Below are 20,352 nucleotides of genomic sequence, written 5' to 3'. Positions count from 1 at the left end.
TAGACTACCCTAGCCCTAGCCCTCGTTTCTCGAGTCAGACTTCTTTATCCTGTGACTCTGTCACTCTATCCTATCCAGTCAGTCCATTCTAGCCTTTCTTTCTTATTGAGAGATTGTCTGCGATATTTCTAGATATTTTCATCCAATCTCTCGAAGGGGCATATCATTCCCATCTTGGGGCAACTTTGTATCAGTTCATATTATCTTCTTTGAAACAACGTGACAAGTTGTATTGCCTCAAAGAGGGGCAAAATGTAGACACCTAAAATTGTCATGTCTAATTAAATAAAAATCTTTATTTATTTATTTATCTTTAGCCTAATTCTTCTATTAATTAAATAAATCTTTATTTATTTAATTAATTGATTAATCCTCTTCTAAGCCTTTTCTCATTTAAATAAATACACTTATTTATTTAAATTATCCTTTTCCTAAATTAAATAAATATTTTATTTATTTAATTGATCCCACTTCCTCTATTAATTAAATAAATTTTTATTTATTTAATTAATTCATTAACCTTTTCTACCTATGACACATGTCATTCATCTCTTAATTCATACACTAACTACCCTTTCATTATTTCCTTATTTCCTCTACCTACCCTCTAATCATAGCCGACCATTTATCTTTTACACCTCTCAATCTTATCCCTCCATTTCTTATAGTGCCTTCTATATAAGGAGATGCTTCCTTCATTATCAACCCCCGACTACACTTTCAAACTTACATATGCAATCAAGCCTACTTGCAACCACATTTCCGTTCTTTGTTGAGCTCTTGTGCACATATAAAATTTGAGAGCAAATATATCAAGCAAAATCAATGGAGATAGGAAGAATGGAGATCCAAACCCTATTGGACATGTGATGGTATAATCTTTGTGATTTCATTTGATTTGCATTGTCTTAGGTAATCTTCATATGCTATGGTGGATCTTTGTTGTTGTTAGGCTTGGGTTTTGTGGTTGAATTCATTTAGTCTTTCAACATTGTTGTTTCCACTTTCACCATATACAGGAGGCAATCAACAAGGCTACCATCTAGAAGAACAAGGAGCTGGTGCACTCGTTTAACTAAGTGTTTGTCTGTTTTTTGTTGGTTGTTGTTTCTTTTTACTTTTGTGTTCGGTCTAGGGTGCTCCCCTATTTTGCTGTTGGTTTTTGTTTTATTGGCTGATTGCCAGGTTTTGTAAAACTTTTGGTTTCGGGTCCATGTAAAACCTATTTATCTTTATCAAAAACAACCCACCCATGAAATAAAATGATAAATAAAGAAGGGCTTTCAAATAATTATGAACAATAATCAATTTTTTTTGCATTCTCTATAATTATTTTGGCATTATAAATAGAGAGACGCCATTTAACAACCCAACCCTAAAAAAAATGATAAATAATGAAGGGGTTTCAAATAATTATCAACAATAATCAATTTTTTTGCATACTCTATAATTATTTTGGCATTATAAATAGAGAGACACCATTTAACAACCCACCCATAAAAAAAATCATAAATAATGAAGCGGTTTTGAATAATTATAAACAATAATCATTTTTTTTTGCACTCTCTATAAATATATTGGCATTATAAATAGAGAGACACAATTTAACAACACACCCATAAAATGAAATCATAAATAATGAAAGGGTTTCGAATAAATCTGTAACTATTTTGGCATTATACATAGAGAGACACCATTTAACAACTCACCCACTAAGGGAAATGAAAAATAATGAAGGGTTGCCAAAGAAAACAAAGAGAATAGTTTTTTTTGCCATTTTCTGTGAGGATTCCGACAGTATTAAACTGTAACAAACCATTGATATGAAACCCTAACCCGCATACAAAGAAATCATCAATAGACAAAACATAATGTAGCTACAAAGGAGCTAAACCATCATTAGACATCGATAACACATGAAGGAAGAGCAGCGACCATTACCTGGAGCCAAAAGGAGGTGTTGCAGAGACAAAGCATAAGGGTTTGTAGAGTGTCAACAACGGGGAGGAGAAACCACAATGGGGAGGAAAAAAACAGACAAAAATCTGCCCAAAAACTTGTTTTACCTAATTTTTTAGGGAAATATAGGTAGCGGTAATTTGTGCCACGTGGGGTCGTGAGTGGTACATGGGAAGGCGGTCATGGGTGGTCAGTGAAATATTCAACCACCCATTAAAAACTTTATTATATTCAAACATTTTTTTAAAATATTCGTTACATATTTTAAAAAGATTTTTTTTGTGTTGTAAATATATGATAAATATATTATTTATTAGGCATATAATAAACATGTATTGGTGTTTTCATGTGCAGGTATGTTGGTATTATGGATGACTTTTTCATGTGTTGCATTGGTTTTGTCATTGATGTCAACACTTATTCTTCTGGAGGTCTACATTGTTGATTTGACACTCTGGTTATATTGGTTTGTTGTTGAATCGACACATTGTGGTCCCAACATGGATATTGGCTTATGCATAGTTATCGGTATATGTTTCACCGGCAGCTCAGGAAGCTAATGATGACTTGTTATCATCTGGAGATCATTTGGTTATGTCAAAGACATGGATTGGATGTTTGCATTTGGTGTTTTGCATATTGGTCTAATCGGGTTCACATATTTGCCTTAACCGACATATAGGTCTAGGCTATGGACTGGTACAAGATATCATGTTCTAGAGCAGCACGACACGTTTTGGAAATGGTTTATTGACTGGATAATGTGTAAATGTATTGAGGTCGACATATTGTATTGCACCAAGACTTATTTTGTAAATGTAATATCTTTAGGGAGTCGGCCTATTGATGAGGTCTTAGGTTTTGTATAAATAATTGTAAGATCTTATCTAGAAGATGTATGAGGTATGCGTACATGTTGAGATCATTGTGAAGAGCAAAAATAAGCAAATCCTTGTGTGAATCATGCAGATATCATCTAGAGGTTGAAGGAAGTTTGTCAAAGGTTATGAAAGTGTTTGATCCTCATGCTCAGAGCTTAAACCAGTACTGAATCCAACATTGAAGATGCTATATTGAAGCAGTACATTGATTATTGGATTTAACCATCCAGATATGTAGTCAGTGTGACTCCTATTTTGTGATTGAGCAATGAGTTCTAGGCGGTTGGTCTTTCTACATGTGCAGACCCCATTATTGTATTCAATTACTATCTATAGTAGTATCATCTAATTGTGGGTAAGGTTTCCCACCATTCTTTTTCTCCTTATAGGGTTTCCACGTCAAAATATATATGTCATGTGTTGTGGATGTTGTTTTCCTTTCTGTTTCATGCATTAAGTTATACCGGTAATACTATAACAATTAATCTATTTTACCGGCACTGAGTTTTAACTTGGAATAATTTGTTTTGGGCTGTAATTTATTGACAACTGATTCACCCCCCCTCTTAGTTGTCCTTCCCAGTCTCTAAAAATTGGTATCAGAGCCTAGTCCTCTTTTTGCAGAAGCCTAACAGCTTGAGGAGATCCTATTGCAGCAAATATCTTCAGGAAGGACAGTCCCAAACTTGATGGAAATAACTATGGTATATGGAAGATCATAATGGAGACACATCTGAATTGCATTGGAAGAGATACATGGGATGTTACATAGAATGGCTATGTTGCTCCTAATCAAAATAATCCTGATCCACCAACCTTAACTAAAGACTTGGAGAATGATTGCAAAGAAAGAGAAGCACTTCTAAGTGCATTATCAGATCAACAAATCATGGGATTACCATATAGATCTACTGCAAAATCTATTTGGGATGAATTGGAAACATTGAATGAATGAGATACCACTGTCAAAATTGCAAAACTAGAATGTTACCGGGTCAGGTATGAAAATTTAAAAATGGAAGAAGATGAAAGAATTTTTGCATTTATGGAAAGAGTTAATGAAATTGTTTTAGGAATACAATGTTGTGGAGGATCTTTGAGTGAAGATGAAATTGTTTCTAAATTCTTAAGAGATTTGCCACCAGCTTACAAAATGAAAGTGACAGCTATTAATGAGTTGAGAACAATGCCTAATACATTAGTATCTAGAGATACTTTGGTTGGAAAACTTTCAACATTTGAGCTTGAACAATTTGGTCTTGTTGCTATAGTCAAGACTGATATAGCCTTCAAAGCATCATCATTAGCATCATCATCATCATCATCTGACAAATCTCATTGGAAAGCACTTTATGCAAAAGAACTTGAAGATATCAGAAGAGAAAATGAAGAACTTGAAGCACTATTTGCAAGGAAGATGCCTAAAGGTCCAGCAGGAAGTAAGTATGAAGGTAAAGCACCTTTCAAATGTTTTAATTGTAATAAAGTTGGTCATATGGCATCTAGGTGTCCTGATAGACATTGAATGAATTAAGAGAGGAAGCAAAAAGAACATATAAACCTAACCCTGAATATCAGAGATACAGATTTAAGAAAAAGATGGATAAGTCAGGTTACTATGTAGATGAAGGTGTTATAGATGACTCTAATGAAGATCTAGTAGATAGTTTGTTAGATTTAATGACAGTCCCAAAGACACTAAGAGGGGAAAGGGGGGGGGCGCTGAATAAGTGTCTAACCGATTAATAGAATATTTAAACTTATTAATAACTTTGCATCCCAAAACAGTGTACCGGTAAATGAAAATTAATGCAGTAAACAAAAATAATAGAGACAACATAGAAACACACCATAACACAAGATATTTAACAAGGAAACCAGGTGTGGGAAAAACCTCAGTGGGATTTGTGACCCATAATATTTACTCATTGGCCAATGAATAAATACTGCTTACAATGAAGGGCCTGCACATGCAGGGAGGCCAACAACCTAGAACTCACTGGTCAATAAAGAGTCACACTGACTACAAAATGGATTATCAAATCCAATACAATATACTGCTCAAAACATCATCTCTAATGCCAGGTTCAATACCGGTTTAAGATCAGTCAATAACCAAAACCTTCATTGTCAACTATATGACCCTGTACAATAAAATTGTCTCATCACCTACCACAATTCCTTATCTCTCTCACTTATATCAAAATGACTTATAAGATCTCATACATACATATATGAGTCTTTTACAATATACCATGTCGGTTTACAAAAGATAATTACATTACAAAACAATTTATATAAGCAAAAACCTTATCCCATGTCAGCTGGAGTTTCGGTATGCTTTGTTGCCGATGTAATCTGAATGCTGATGGTGTCTGTCGGTGTCGGTGTCTTCCGGTGTATGAAGTTTGTGATGTCGGGCATGTAGAAACGAATTGTCATTGAGTTGCCAGTTGGTTGCCATCAATGACAACATCAACTATTCTCATAAGAGTGTAGAATGCCAACAATCTCCCCCTTTGGCATTGATGGCAACACTCATGAGAAAAAACCAAAATTGTTATCCAAAAAGATGTGCTCCCCCTGAGCAAGTGATCTCCTCTATACATGCATTTTTCTCTCCACTACTCCCCCTTTGACATCAATGACAAAGGATGTCATAAATAATCAAAAGAGTACAAAAATTCTACCTCAAGGTTTGTAATGGGTTGGTCACGATCTGAAAGATGTCCACCAAAATCATATTCAGACTCTGCATAAATTTGTTATTGTCATCTAAAGTTGCCTAAGTCTGCTAGATCATATCAATGAGATAGTGCATTTGTTGCTCCGGTGATCGTTCTCCTTGTACCGTTGCCTTAGATAATTCAGCTCTTTGAGTAATTATATTATCCAACCTCGAACCAAGTTTATCTTTTAGTTCCCAGGCATTAGACCTTATTCCTGCCTTCTCTTTCTCAAGTTTTTCTAACTTTTCCTCAAAAAATGCCATTTCCTGCTAAAAAATTGATATAAGTCTAGATGAACTTATAATATTGTCTGCAATGTCATCAATTTCCTTCTATGTCTTCTTGACTTCATCATCAATGTCCTTGGTCAAACAGTGAGGTTTACATGCTTCCCTATATAGCTCCTTATACTCCAAAATTGTAGAATTAAGTACTGGTAAAAGTGTATCTACATGATCGATACATTTCTTTATGGTCTTTTCAAAGAATGTGTTTTTCTCTTTTTCAACTCTCTCCTTTATGATATCCTCATTCACCTTGTCTATAGTTATAACAATATCATAAATGAATTTGGACAATGTGTCCAATTTACCTAAAGAATCCTTAATGTGATCTATCTGACATGTAGGTGCAATCATTTTTAGAATAGGTAAAGTGTTATCAATTTCCTTAAAAGCCAATGTATTGCAATCAGTTATCCTCTTAATAGAATCCAAAAGTACCTCTGTGATATTGGTAGGTCTGAATTCACCTATAGATGTACTTGGTTCTATTGTAGATTTCATCTCAACAGATGTCTGACCAATCACCTTAACTGTATCCTCTTTACTTCCATCAGATGTATCCATTTTGCTTTTATTTTCCTCTGGTGGATCTATCTGTGTTTGCACCTCAACCTTTAATGGTTTCTCAGATTGTTTCAGTGTCTCTATAACTGCTGGTTTCTCATTCTCAACATGAACCTCTTCCTCTGTTTCTTTCTTTGAACGTTCTAATACCGATTGCTCTGTTTGGGTTGGTATCTCAGTTTCCTGAGAGTCAACTATTTGTGTTAGTTTCTCTAAAATCTTGCTATTATCAACATTATTTGTCTTAACCTTTGAAGTATCTTTATCCACAATAATGTTTACCTCTTGAGTATCCACATTCATTGTAAAGTGTATCTCAGACTCCAGATTAGTATTGTCAAGAGTTATACCTTCAGTATCAATAACCAATGGATCTTCTGTGTGTACCGGTGGTGTATCCAAAGGTGGCAGTGGAAGATTATATGTAACCTTTATGTTTGGAATACCACCAATTTTTCCTTTACCCTTGTCCTTGTCTTTCTGATATACTTTGAATGTCTTTTTAGGTCTGCTCTTTTCCTCTTGTTTTTCCTTCTCTACAAAGAATATATCCCATTTATCTACAGTCTCATCTACAATTCTTTTACCCTTCCATCCATCAGGCTCACTTGTCGGTGTCCACTAACAAATACAGATCAGTTAGCTTTAGAAATAAGTCCATCTATTTCTTCTTTGGAGTTTACCGGATGTGCAGCTAAGAGTGCTTCAACTTTCAATTTCTTATCCAATTCTATCTCAAATAGCCTTTTGGCTTCTAGTCTCATGTATAGATCATTTGGAATCTCATCAATCACTTCTATCAACGCTTTCTTGTAAATGTCTAAGTGCAAAATAATACTCTCTTCAATTGTGCTTTTGTTAGAATCATTAGAAGAAATATACCATTTATTCACATTAGATAGATTACCTTCCTCTGTTATCTCATTCAGTAAATCATTCAATGTGAGGGTAACTAGTGTCTGTTTCTTCTTAGGTGTGAGTTTCTTCTTTGGTTCTTTAACTGCCTATTGTTTCTTTCTTAGCGTCCTGGTTTTCTTAGGTGAAGGAGAGGGTATCGGCGAGGGTTTTCTCTTCCTTTCTACTCTTTTAAACTCAACAACCTTCCAACTGTCAGTATTGGAGGATGTTACAATCGGTGAAACATGTGCTTCAAGTTGTAGTCCTTCAAGTTCACTAGCAGATATACCACTGATGTTCATGACATTTTCTTTCATTTCCTTTACCTTCTTGGAGGCATCTCTAATGAATTTTTCTCTTCTTTTAGTCCTTTTATGTATAGATACATTTCTCTCTATGGTTTTTGCATTTCCAAAAAAATTCTCATAGAGCTCTCTTGGTGCATCAAGTAGAGATTTAGCATAAGTTTCCAAAATAGATAGGTCTACCTCATATCCCATCTCTATAACCCAAATAGTTCTAGGACTTGCTGCTTCCATCCAAGTTTTATCTCTTTTAATCACAAAGAAAATTTCCTTGTCATATTTCTCAACTATGCTTTGTTGTAGTCTCTCCATTGCTCTCATCTTAGATTGGAATGTTTTGAAATAGTCTGTGATGTTCTTAATACTGTCAATGCCCATACCAGTGAAATCATCTTGTACATGTCTTCCTAACGAGATTTCATAACCAAAATCCTTCTGACCTAGGTCAGGTATCTCCTTGGTAAAGTACAACATTAGGCATACTAGAAGGTTTCCAAAATGGAAAGTACCTTTTTTGTCTCCCTTAATCTTTTTCAAATTGTCAATTAATTCATCCTTAAGCCATTCACACACATCAATCTTAACATTATTGTTTACCATCTCATATGCACTATGAATACATAGACTAGAAATAGAATTTAATCCATTTGCGTGAGTAGCTTTGTAACCTAGTACCATACTCACATATCTCACATTGATATCCTTAACATCATTCACTCTAAGTGACCTGTTATCAGATGTTGCTCTGGTTAAATTCATGATTCCCCTATTAGGTATCTTCTTGGTTTTATCAGGTCTACTACTGGTTGAAGGTAAACCGGTAACTGCCTTAATTGCATCTTTGGTTATCTTGCAAACTGACTCTAACCACATGAATTCTCCATGGAATCCACTTAATACAAGTCTGACAACTTCATTTGGAAATTCGAGAATGTTCATAATCTCTACAAAACCTAAATTTTCCACATCCTTATGTTTGGGTTTGATCACACCATGTTCATCAGTAATGACCTCATTAAACATTTTCTTCAACTCCCTAGTCCCTAGGTTTTCTATGTTGCAATGTATGTAAATTCTAGGGTCTTCTGCAAATGCTACACCCTTTGGTATTTTTGAAAAAGCTCCTACAAAGTCATCTTGTTTCGCAATCTTGGGGATAATCTTGAATATGGGTCTAGGGCATTTAACATTTTCCACAATGATAGGGTTTGAAATAAACTCTAGAACAGAAGATGAGGAAGCCATTTCAAAGAAAAATACCTCTAAACCAAAATTCTGAATGCTTGAAAATCACTTCACAGCTTCGCCTTAGAATGCCTTTGCTTAATTTCATGCTCTTTGATCATTTGAATGCTCGGTGAGTTTGAAATGAGGGTTTCCCTGTGCTTTATAGCCATAAAAGGTTCTTTAAACTTCATTAAATGCTCGCCGGTTAATTAAAAACTTAACACATCCACCGGTAAAGAAAAAATGTATCTTCTCACCATCAACCGAGGGTAGAATGCATGATTTTCAACTTGCTACAATACCCCCTAAGGATTATTCCTCAGTTAGATGAAGAATCTCCTGCCAGTGGAGGATTACTTTGCTCTACCAGTGCAGAGATAGTTTCATCAGTTCTCTGATCACTCTTCTTAATCCATTGTTTTGAAAATTCTTGCTTAACTTCATCTACCTTTTATTTTCCCTTTAAACTAGATCCTTTGTTGTTTGTCGGTGTATTCTTGCTTCTACATAATTTAACAATATGTCCAATCTTGTTACATGCATAACAAGTTACATTATTCCTCTGAATAGCCTTTCCATATCCTTGACCGGTTTGTGATCTGCATTGATTAGATAGATGCCCAAATCTTCCACAAACATAGCATTTTACATTCATTCTACAATTTTCTAAATTATGACCAACTTTGTTGCATTTGGAACATTGACCGGTGGGTGAGTTCATAATTTGATTATTTCTAAATCTACACTAATTTTCTCTGTGACTATATTTGTTGCAATTAAAACATTTGCCATTAAATTTATAAGCATTAGGTTGTCTTACTGGTTTGTTCTGATCTTGATTGTTTGCAGTACCAGAACTTTCTCCATGTTCAAATCCAAGTCCATTAGTATCTCCATCAGGTTTCTGTGTTTTAAGCATGTCATCAAGTTCTTCTGAACTTTTCTTGAATTTGTCTTTGTGTTTATTTGCAGTAGCAAACTCATTTTCCAGAATTCCAACTTGTCTCACAAGCTCAACTTTATCATGTTGCATGTGAATCAGATCTATCTTTAACATATCATTTTCATGACCAAGTCTCAGATTTTCATTTCTAGCATCATTAAGTCTCCTACCCATGTCTTCTTCATTCTTCTTCCTGTCTTCAATATCCTTACATAACCTCATATTCATATCTTGTATTTCATTCTTCATGTTATTGTTCTCTTGTCTCAACTTGTTTGCAATATCTCTAAGATTTTCTTTTTCATCATCATCATTTTGCATCTTCTCATGAAGTTCTTTTCTTTTATTTTGTGTTGTAACAAAGTTCTCCTGAAGTCCTTTAATGAATTCCTGTGAAATCCTCAGATCATCTTCAAGTTTGATATTCTTCAATTTTTATGCACCAAAATCTTCAAGAGCTCCTTCCAACTATTTTCTTAAGTTCTCCATATGTACCAGTGTCAGAATCTTACTCAAGTTGTTAGGCTTTTGAAAATAGAGGACCAAGCTCTGATACCAATTGTTAGATTCAATGACAGTTCCAAAGACACTAAGAGGGGGGGAGGTAGTAAATCAGTGTCTAACTGGTTAACAAAATATTTAAACTTACTAATAACTTTGCATCCCAAAATAGTGTACCGGTAAATGAGAATTAATGCAGTAAACAAAAATAATAGAGACAACATAGAATCACACCATAACACAAGATATTTAATGAAGAAACCCGGTGCAGGAAAAACCTTGGTGGGATTTGTGACCCACAATATTTACTCACAATGTACTACTCAAAACAACATCTCTAATGCCAGGTTCAGTACTGGTTTAAGCTCAGTCAATAACCAAAACCTTCGTTGTCAACTACATCACCTTGTACAATAAAATTGTCTCATCACCTACCATAATTCCTCATCTCTCTCACTCAAATCAAAATGACTTATAGGATCTCATACATATATGAGTCTTTTACAATATACCATTTCGACTTAAAAGAGATAATTACATTACAAAACAATTTATATAAACAAAAACTTTATCCCATGTCGGCTAGAGTGTCGGTATGCTTTGTTGCCGATGTAATCTAAATGCCGATGTATGAAGTTTGTGATGTCAAGCATGTAGAAACCAATTTCTGTTGAGTTGCCAGTTGGTTGCCATCAATGACAACATCAACTATTCTCATAAGAGTGTAGAACGCCAACATAGTGGATGGGCATTTGTTGCATTAAACGAAGATCAACCGGCACCTATTGTCAAACTGGTAGAGCAGGCATTGGTAGGAAAAAATGAAGAAAAAGAATGGATCATTAATAGTGGATGCTCGCATCATATCACTGGTGATAAAAGAAAATTCTTATCATTACAAGAAATTCATGGAGGTCTAGTAAAGTTTGGAGATGACAAAGCTTGTTTAATCAAAGGAAGAGGCACGATATCTTTGGATGGTAAGCATAATACTGATAATGTTTATAATGTTGAAGGTTTAAAGCATAATATTTTGAGTGTTGGTCAGTTAGTGGGAAAAGGATTTCAACAACAATTCAAGAATGGAAAATGCAAAATCATGAACATAACTGGATTGGAGATTGCAACCGGTAATCAAACTAAAGGTAATATCTTTCATTTTAATACCAACGATAAGACATGTTTGATTGCTCAGATTGATGAAAGTTGGTTATGGCATAAAAAACTGTCATGTGAATTTTGATTGCATTGTAAAGATTAGTTCAACCAAGGCAGTAAGGGATTTACCTAATATTGTGAAACCTCATTATCCAGTATGTAAGGAATGTCAAATGGGAAAGCAAGTTAGAACAACATTTAAGAGGATTTATGAGAAATCCAATAATATTTTTGATTTAATTCATACTAATTTATGTGGTCCAACAAGAACAAGGAGTCTTCAGGGTGATAGATACTTTATGCTAATAATTGATGATTATTCTAGAATGTGTTGGGTTACTTTTCTCAGGGAAAATCAGAAGCTTTTGGGAGATTCATGATATACAAGGCAATGGTAGAGAATGAAACCGGAAAGAAAATCAAATGTTTGAGATTTGGTCAAGGAGGAGAATTTACATCTAGGGAATTCAATGCATACTGTGAAGAGAATGGAATCAAAAGACAACTATAAGCACCCTGAACACCCCAACAGAATGGAGTTGTGGAAAGGAAGAACATAACTATACTGGATGCAACAAGAACCATGACGATGGAAGCAAATCTACCTCATATGTACTGGAGAGAAGCAGTGAATACAACGGTTTATACTTTCAACAGAGTTCACATAAAAGGTGAAACCGGTAAGACTCCTTATGAAGTATGGTTTGGTCATACTCCTACTCTTAAATATTTCAGAATATTTGGCAGCAAATGCTATATTAAGAGAGATGAGTCTATTGGAAAATTTGATCCTAGAAGTGATGAAGGAATATTTCTTAGTTATTCAACTAGAAGCAAGGCATATAGATGTTATAATAAAAGATTGCAAAAACTCATTGAAAGTACTAATGTGAAGATAGATGAACATTTTAGAGGAGAATCAAGATCTATAGGCTTTGAACCAGTAGTTGAAATGATTATAAATGAACCAGAACAGAATAAAGAACCAGTCACATCGACATCATTAAAGAATTCAACTGTGGCTGAAAAACAACAACCTGTAAGTGGAAATCAGAATTGTAGCGTCGTAAATTGTACGCACTTGCTAGGGTGGTACAATTTCACACCTAGTTTAGCACCCGCCTTGGCACATTTTGCATTTTGCATTGCATTTCCCCTTTAACACTTAATTAATTAAATTAATTAGGTCTAAGGTCCTATTTCATCATCTCCCATATCATAAAGTTGGGCCCTTTCATTAAAGTGTGCCCCTTTCATTTTGTTCCTCCAATACATCATTTAATCAAAAACCCTAATTATGTCCTATTTTGAACTTGGGGGCTTGATTTCGAGGGTCAAAACATCTCAAAATCACCTGTAACTTCGGGATTCTCTCTAAAATCATCATATCCGACAGTCCTGAAAATTTGGTGAAAAGTTGTCGGGACCATGGCGCCCGGAGTGCAACATGGTCCCAGACATTTTTCCCGAAATTTTAGGAGCGCGATCCAATCATAAAATAAAGCTTAACCCCAAGAAATTGGCGGGATATTCAATCTCTAGGTCGGCCAAAAGTCGAAATTAAGACCTAGGGTTTCATATATAAGAGCTCTCTTTCTTCATTTGAAGGGATCCGATTTTCGTTTTTAGGAACCTCATATGCAGCGAAAGAGAAAATCTTTGAAGACTTCAACAACATTCAACATCCTTCTATCAAGCATTTATCAATTTCATTCATCCATTTAGGGCTTGGAAGACATTGAAGAACAATAGGAGATTACCGACTGAAGATTGGCTTGTACTCCTCCCTTGAGGGTTGGGTATGATTTCATGTTGTTTTCATGTCTTTGCATAAGCTTCAATATATCCTTTATTCATGCTTTAGATTACTTTGCATCTTGATTTAGAGCATTTACATTATCATTTACAAGCAATTAGGGTTTACTTTCTAGGTTGCTCTAGTTTGCTTTCTTGCATTTAAGGACCTTGCACACACACTAGGTCTGCACACACAATACATTTTACAATACAACTTGGCTATTCGTGGAGGTGGAAATCACCGAAGCGGGGGTTTAACTAAGGCAAAACCCTATATAGCCACCCACCACACCTTTTCAGACATAAGTGCAGGTTTCAGAATTCGAACGACGCCGCAAGTTACAGATCCGGAAGAAGCAGACGGAGACCGAACTTCACACCAAATCTCAGAGCGAAAGACCAGGACAGGGGCGTGGGGCGCCCTGGTCCTGCCAGGACAGGGGCGCTGGGCGCCCTGGTCCCTGGGACAGGGGCACTGGGCGCCTTGGTCCTTCTGACAGCAGTTTTCAGCATTTTTGACAGCTTTGCAAAATAGCAGTTTTCGGAGCAGTTTCAGGGGCAGAATCAGGACAGTGGCGCCCGCGCCCCCGTCCCGAACATTTTTAGTCAGATTTTAACTCCGGGTACGCATTTGCATTCTTGTCTTGTCCTTGTGTTTACAGCTTTCCATTGTTTAAGTTCAATTCTGCAATCTTGTTATTAGTTCATACTTGTACTTTGGGGTTAGGGATTGAACTTGCATCATTTCATCTTTCAATTGCAACAAAGGAATAGAAATCCTAATAGGTAGCCCGTGGCTCTCTCTTCCAGAAGAAGAAGTAGCCAATTGTGTGATACCTCTAGGCTCTTTCATATTCCACAAGTGTGTGGTTGAAAGTGAGATTAGGGCATGTTTGCTTAGTGTCACTTTTTCTCCCACACAAGAATAAACCTAGGTATGTAAGATTGAATCATTCAGAAAATCAAATAATAGGAAATAAAAATCAAGGTGTTATGACTAGAGGAATATTGGCAAATGAAGAGGTATGTTTAATTTCTCAAGTTGAAGCAGCATCAGTTGTTGAAGTATGTTAGGATAAACATTGGATAAAAGCAATGGAAGATGAATTAGAACAGATTGAAAAGAATAATACTTGGACATTAATTCTACGGCCTAAAGACAAAAATGTAATTGGAACTAAATGGGTATTTAGAAATAAACTTAATGAAGATGGTGAAGTAATCAAAAAAAAAAGCAAGATTAGTTTGTAAAGGTTTTTCTCAGAAAGAAGGAATTGATTATAATGAAACCTTTGCACCGGTAGCCAGAATTGAAGCGGTAAGACTATTTCTTGCATTTGCAGCTCACAAGAACTATAAGGTTTATTAGATGGATGTAAAATGTGCATCTTTGAATGGAGATCTTGAAGAAGAAGTTTACATTGAGTAGCCTGATGGATTTTCATTAACAGATGATAAGGATATGGTTTGCAGGTTAAGGAAAGCTTTATATAGATTGAAGCAAGCCCCCAGAGCTTGGTATGCTAGATTGGATAAATATATTTTAAAGCTTGGATACACAAAAGGTAATGCTGACAGTAATTTGTATTATAAAATCACCAATGGTGATATTTTGGTTATTGTAGTATTTGTGGATGATATCATTTTTGGAGGAGAAGAGGAGTTATGTAAAGACTTTGCAAACAAGATGCAAAAAGAATTTGAAATGTCTATGATTGGAGAGATCAAAAAATTTCTAGGTTTGCAGATTTCTCAAACAGATAAAGGCATATTCATATGTCAAACAAAATACTTGAAGGAACTCTTAAAAAAATTTGGAATGGAAAACTCCAAACCGGTAAGCACTCCTATGACTACAACTGATAAATTGATATTTAAGGATGATTCAACTCCTATAAATCTGACAAGGTACAAATCTATGATTGGAGGGTTACTATATTTGACACAAACTAGACCTGATATAATGAATGTAGTGTGTATTGTTTCAAGATTTCAAAGAAATCCTAAAGAAAATCATGAAACTGCAATAAAAAGGATTTTTCGGTACTTGCAAGGCACAACAAATCTTGGTTTATAGTATCCTAAGGGTGACAATTTTGAGTTATGTGCATATACAGATGCAAATTGGGCAGGAGATGTGGATGACAGAAAGAGTACCACTGGTGGTGCATTTTTTCTTGGCAGAAGATTAATTTCATGGATCGGCAAGAAGCAGAATATGTTGCACCAATAACTAATTGCACTCAGGTATTATGGATCAAGCAAATGTTGAAGGATATCAAGGTAAAATGCAAAGAACCATCAATTATTTATTGTGATAATTTAGCAAGAATAGATATATCAAAGAATCTGGTATTTCACTCTAAAACAAAGCATGTTTCTATTAAGTATAATTTTCTGAAAGAAAATGTTGAAGCAAATGAAGTGAGATTGGTTTATGTGAATACTAAAGGGAAAATTGCAGATATTTTTACAAATCCTTTGCCTAAGGAAACATTTGAATATCTCAGAGAGAAGCTTGGGGTAATCACCCCACTGACAGAGACTTGAATGATGAAGTTTGGCATCAAACTAGCAGGGACTAATAGAAAAATCTTTTCCCGACTTGATGAAGGAGAGCTACTACGCAGGGGGAGTAGTTAGTTGTATGTTATGTTCTGATTTTTTATTCTTGACTACTTTGGCATTTGATGTCAAAGGGGGAGAGATATCTATGGAAAAACATTGTACTTTGAAGATTGGGGAGAGATGTATTTTTGGAGAGATATATTTTGGTTTTGGTACATAACTTTGTATTTATCTATTTTGGGAGATTGCTGGTATTTGGCATTTTGTTTTTGGCACTTAAATGTTTTTCTATCTAGTGTTGCCATCAATTCTAAAGGGGGAGATTGTTGGTATTATGGATGACTTCATCATGTGTTGCATTGGTTTTATCATTGATGTCAACACTTATCCTTATGGAGGTCTACATTGTTGATTTGGCACTCTGGTTATATTGGTTTGTTGTTGAACTGACACATTGTGGTCCCGACATGGATATTGGCTTATGCACAGTTATCGGTATATGTTTCATCGGCAGCTCAGGAAGTTGATGATGACTTGTTATCATTTGGAGATCATTTGGTTATGTCAAAGACATGGATTGGATGTTTGCATTTGGCATTTTGTATATTGGTCTAATCGGGTTCACATATTTGCCTTAACCAGCAGATAGGTCTAGGTTATGGACCGGTACAAGATATCATGTTCCAGATCAGCATGATACATTTTGGAAATGGTTTATTGATTGGATAATGTGTAAATTTATTGAAGCCAACATATTGTATTGCACCAAGACTTATTTTGTAAATGTAATATCTTTAGGGAGCCGACCTAATGATGAGGTCTTAGGTTTTGTATAAATAATTGTAAGATCTTATCTAGAAGATGTATGAGGTATGCGTACATGTTGAGATCATTGTGAAGAGTGAAAATAAGAAGATCCTTGTGCGAATCATGCAGATATCATCTAGAGGTTGAAGTAAGATTGTCAAAGGTTATGAATGTGTTTGATCCTCATACTCAAAGCTTAAACTAGTACTAAATCCAGCATTGAAGATTCTATATTGAAGTCGTACATTGATTATTGGATTTAACCATCCAACTCTGTAGTCAGTGTGACTTCTATTTTGTGATTGAGTAGTGGGCTCTAGGGAGTTGGCCTTTTTGTATGTGCAGACCCCATTATCCTATTCACTTACTATTTGTAGTAGTATCATCTGATTGTGGGTAAGTTTTCCCACCGTGGTTTTTCCCCTTACAGGGTTTCCATGTCAAAATCTTTGTGTCATGTGTTGTGGATGTTGTTTTCCTTTCTATTTCATGCATTAAGTTATACCGATAATACTATAACTATTAATCTATTTTACTAACACTGACTTTTAAGTTGGAATAATTTGTTTTGGGTTGTAATTTATTGACAACTGATTCACCCCCCCCCCCCCCTCTCAGTTGTCCTTCCCGGTTCCTAATAGGGTATTGGTGCAAAAGAGGTGAAGTATCAGTCATCACTTTGAAATGACCACTTTTTGATATTTCGACACATAACGACCCATAGAGATCAGATCATTACTACCCAAAAGCCAGATCAATAGATTTAAGCAGTTAAGTCACATATGAAGACAAGCAAAAAAAAAAATTGAAATCCGATGTACCGTTTAGGATCTGTAGGTGCATGAAGTTAGCTATGACGGCTAGTGGTGCTCTTCCCCTATCATTGTCTTCAATGTACTGGTTATGTTTCTTCTTCAATCCACCATATTAGAGTACTAAGTTTGAATGGCCATAAAAAGTTGTTGGCTTTCGTGAAGTCGGGGTGAATCGACAATGATTTCATGTATAAGATCTTCAATACAGATTATTCCATGTTGACCTAAGATATTTTCAATGGCATAGTTGTTGGACAAAGGAATTCGCTACCTATCTACCTTTCCATAACCTCCATCATAATTTCATCTTTCCTTCTTTTATTTTTTTCTTCTAGTGTTGGAATAATATGTAACTTGGGTGAAGAACAAGCAAAATTGTTGTAATTGCAAAAATAGTGAAACCAAATTGGATATGCTACACCCCTTGTTACCACGCTATGATGAATGTCCATATATTGTCCAAAATTTTGGTTTTTAATGTAGGCAAGGATTCTAGAAAAGTTGTGGAATTCATCTTTACATCAGCCAATCACATTCGCTTGAAAGTTTTAAAACTTCTTCAACAAATCGTTGCTATCATGTAATTGTTATATTTCACTCCTTCGAGGCATTCGTCATGCTTTGACAAATGTCTATGACCTTTTCCAAAGCTACAGTTTTAGCACATACGGGAAGAGATGGCAGCAAAGGTTGTTGAATCTTGGATTTACACCAACCAGTTGTATTTACTCGAAAGCTTCTAAAGACGCCTCAACAAATCAAATTTGTGTATATCTTGCCAATTGCATCAGCTTGGAAGTTTCTGAAACTTTTTCAACAAATTCATTTTGTGCATATCCTGCAATCATTCCATCTGTGAGATGCATTTCTGAGAGCACGACATCAAACAGTTCACATGCCATGTCTATGCTTTCATGTTTTGCATACTAGGGCGTTGCAACTTCAACATCTAATAAAACACTTTGCTCATCTTCATTTTTTGCATCCATATCCACCGGGCATTTTTACAACTTAATTCCTCCATTTTAATTGTTTGATGGACGTCTACAAATGTTCAAAGCTACCTTTTTAGCATAGGTAAAGATTGTGGAATCTGGCCCTTAACATCATTTAATTGTATTTCCTTGTAAATCCAAAAAAATTGCATTGTGTATATCGTGCTCCATCACATTCCATGAGATTATATTCCCAAGAGGCAGTTTGTCCATAATTCATACGACCTCTGTATGTTCCCACATTTATCATAAGTGTCAACTATAGTAATTACAACTGCAACATTTAACAACATTTCACATCCCTTTGATGATGTCCACACGTTGTTCATGCACTGTCCCAAGGTTTAAATCTGCACGCATTATTATATAGGTATGATGACTAGTCACCTTAAACGCATCGCTATTTCGCACTACTTCTAGGTTTTTCTTCCATACCTCTCACAAAATGGCGAAAAGCTCCCCATTTCTTATTGTGATTTCTCATCATTTCTAGGGTTTCTTTTCATACCCTCCATGAAATAGAAAAAGGCTCCCCACCCCTATCGCACTTTCTTTTATTATTTCCTTTTTTTATTGCATTTGTTTGAGAATTTCTAAAGCATTTTTGACTTGCTTGTTTTGTATCTTGATGTAAAAAATTCACTTGTTTTAACTGTGCTTCGACATATTATATATGACATTTGTAAATACAACGTATGATAAAATATTTTATGCTTCATAAATTGTTCCAATGCCACTTTTTTAGTACAAGCAAGGAGAAGTGGTGGCAACGGCTATGGTTTTCGGCTTTATATCTTTTAACTGCATTTTCTTGATAGTTTTAAAAGCCCTTTTCAATGAATTCATCAACCGCACCATGCCTATGTTCACATATTTTGCAACCAAATCTCTGCAACTGTTGTAATCATTGCAATTTAGCGTGAATTTGTGCTCTCGGTGATCAATCTTCGCTCTGTGTGTATACCCACCAACTCTAGTTGCTTCGGATGTTAAAAAAGATTGGATCGAGACTGATCCAATTCCTGTAAACTACTATTGTTGTTTCTAAATCATAAACAAATAGAAATCTCAGCTTTGAAATGACATGTATAGGACTGTATTGATGTGATATCTGCATGGATACTACAAAATCTGGTGGGAAAAATAGATTCGCTTGTTTCTTTGTGAAGCCTGGCTTACCTGGTTGCGTACCAAGCTCAATCACGTGTAGCTTTGAAGTCAGCTGCCCTCTAGTGATTGTTTTAGAAGCAAAGGAATAAGGATGGAAGGATTTTCATTTCCTGCAATCTTAAATGTTGCAAATACATCTGCATGAGCTTCTAGACCTTGACTCTGTTGTTGTTCTACAGAAAACCACTACATATTCCCTTATTACTTTTATTATTATTTTTAAATTAGTTCTTTCAGCATCACCATTAATCCTCACAATGCCATAATGGTAATGGCTAAATGGCTTCAAATTATTGGATAATCATATATCATCAATGCATATCCATGTTTAGGTGCTCCCATCAGGTTTTCATCTTTGTTCACAATATCGCCATCGAATTAGGGTTTTCATCTTTGTTGCAAGCGAAATAGAAATAAGCTTTTCGCAGTATCACACACAACTTAGGGCCACGAAATTGCGATGAGATATAATGGAGGGCCCACATTTATTCTTTTATTACTGCAATATAGTATAATGAGTTATTTCATTACCTTTTAAGAATTATTTTTGGGCTCACTATGTTTTATTTTCCTCCTTGTAGATAATTTTATTTTTATCACCATAGTGATATTTAAAAGATGATTTTAAGTGACCTCTTTTTAACACCATTTTTTAGGAATACGACAATATTATTATTTAAATCATTATCTGATTTAAATGATGATGCATTTTCTCGCCTTACTCTACAAGACAAATTTTCCAACTTCCACAT

Source organism: Cryptomeria japonica, chromosome 1, assembly GCF_030272615.1.
Source record: "Cryptomeria japonica chromosome 1, Sugi_1.0, whole genome shotgun sequence".
In the NCBI taxonomy this organism is placed as follows: Eukaryota; Viridiplantae; Streptophyta; class Pinopsida; order Cupressales; family Cupressaceae; genus Cryptomeria; species Cryptomeria japonica.
Note: the sequence above shows the minus strand (reverse complement) of the source record.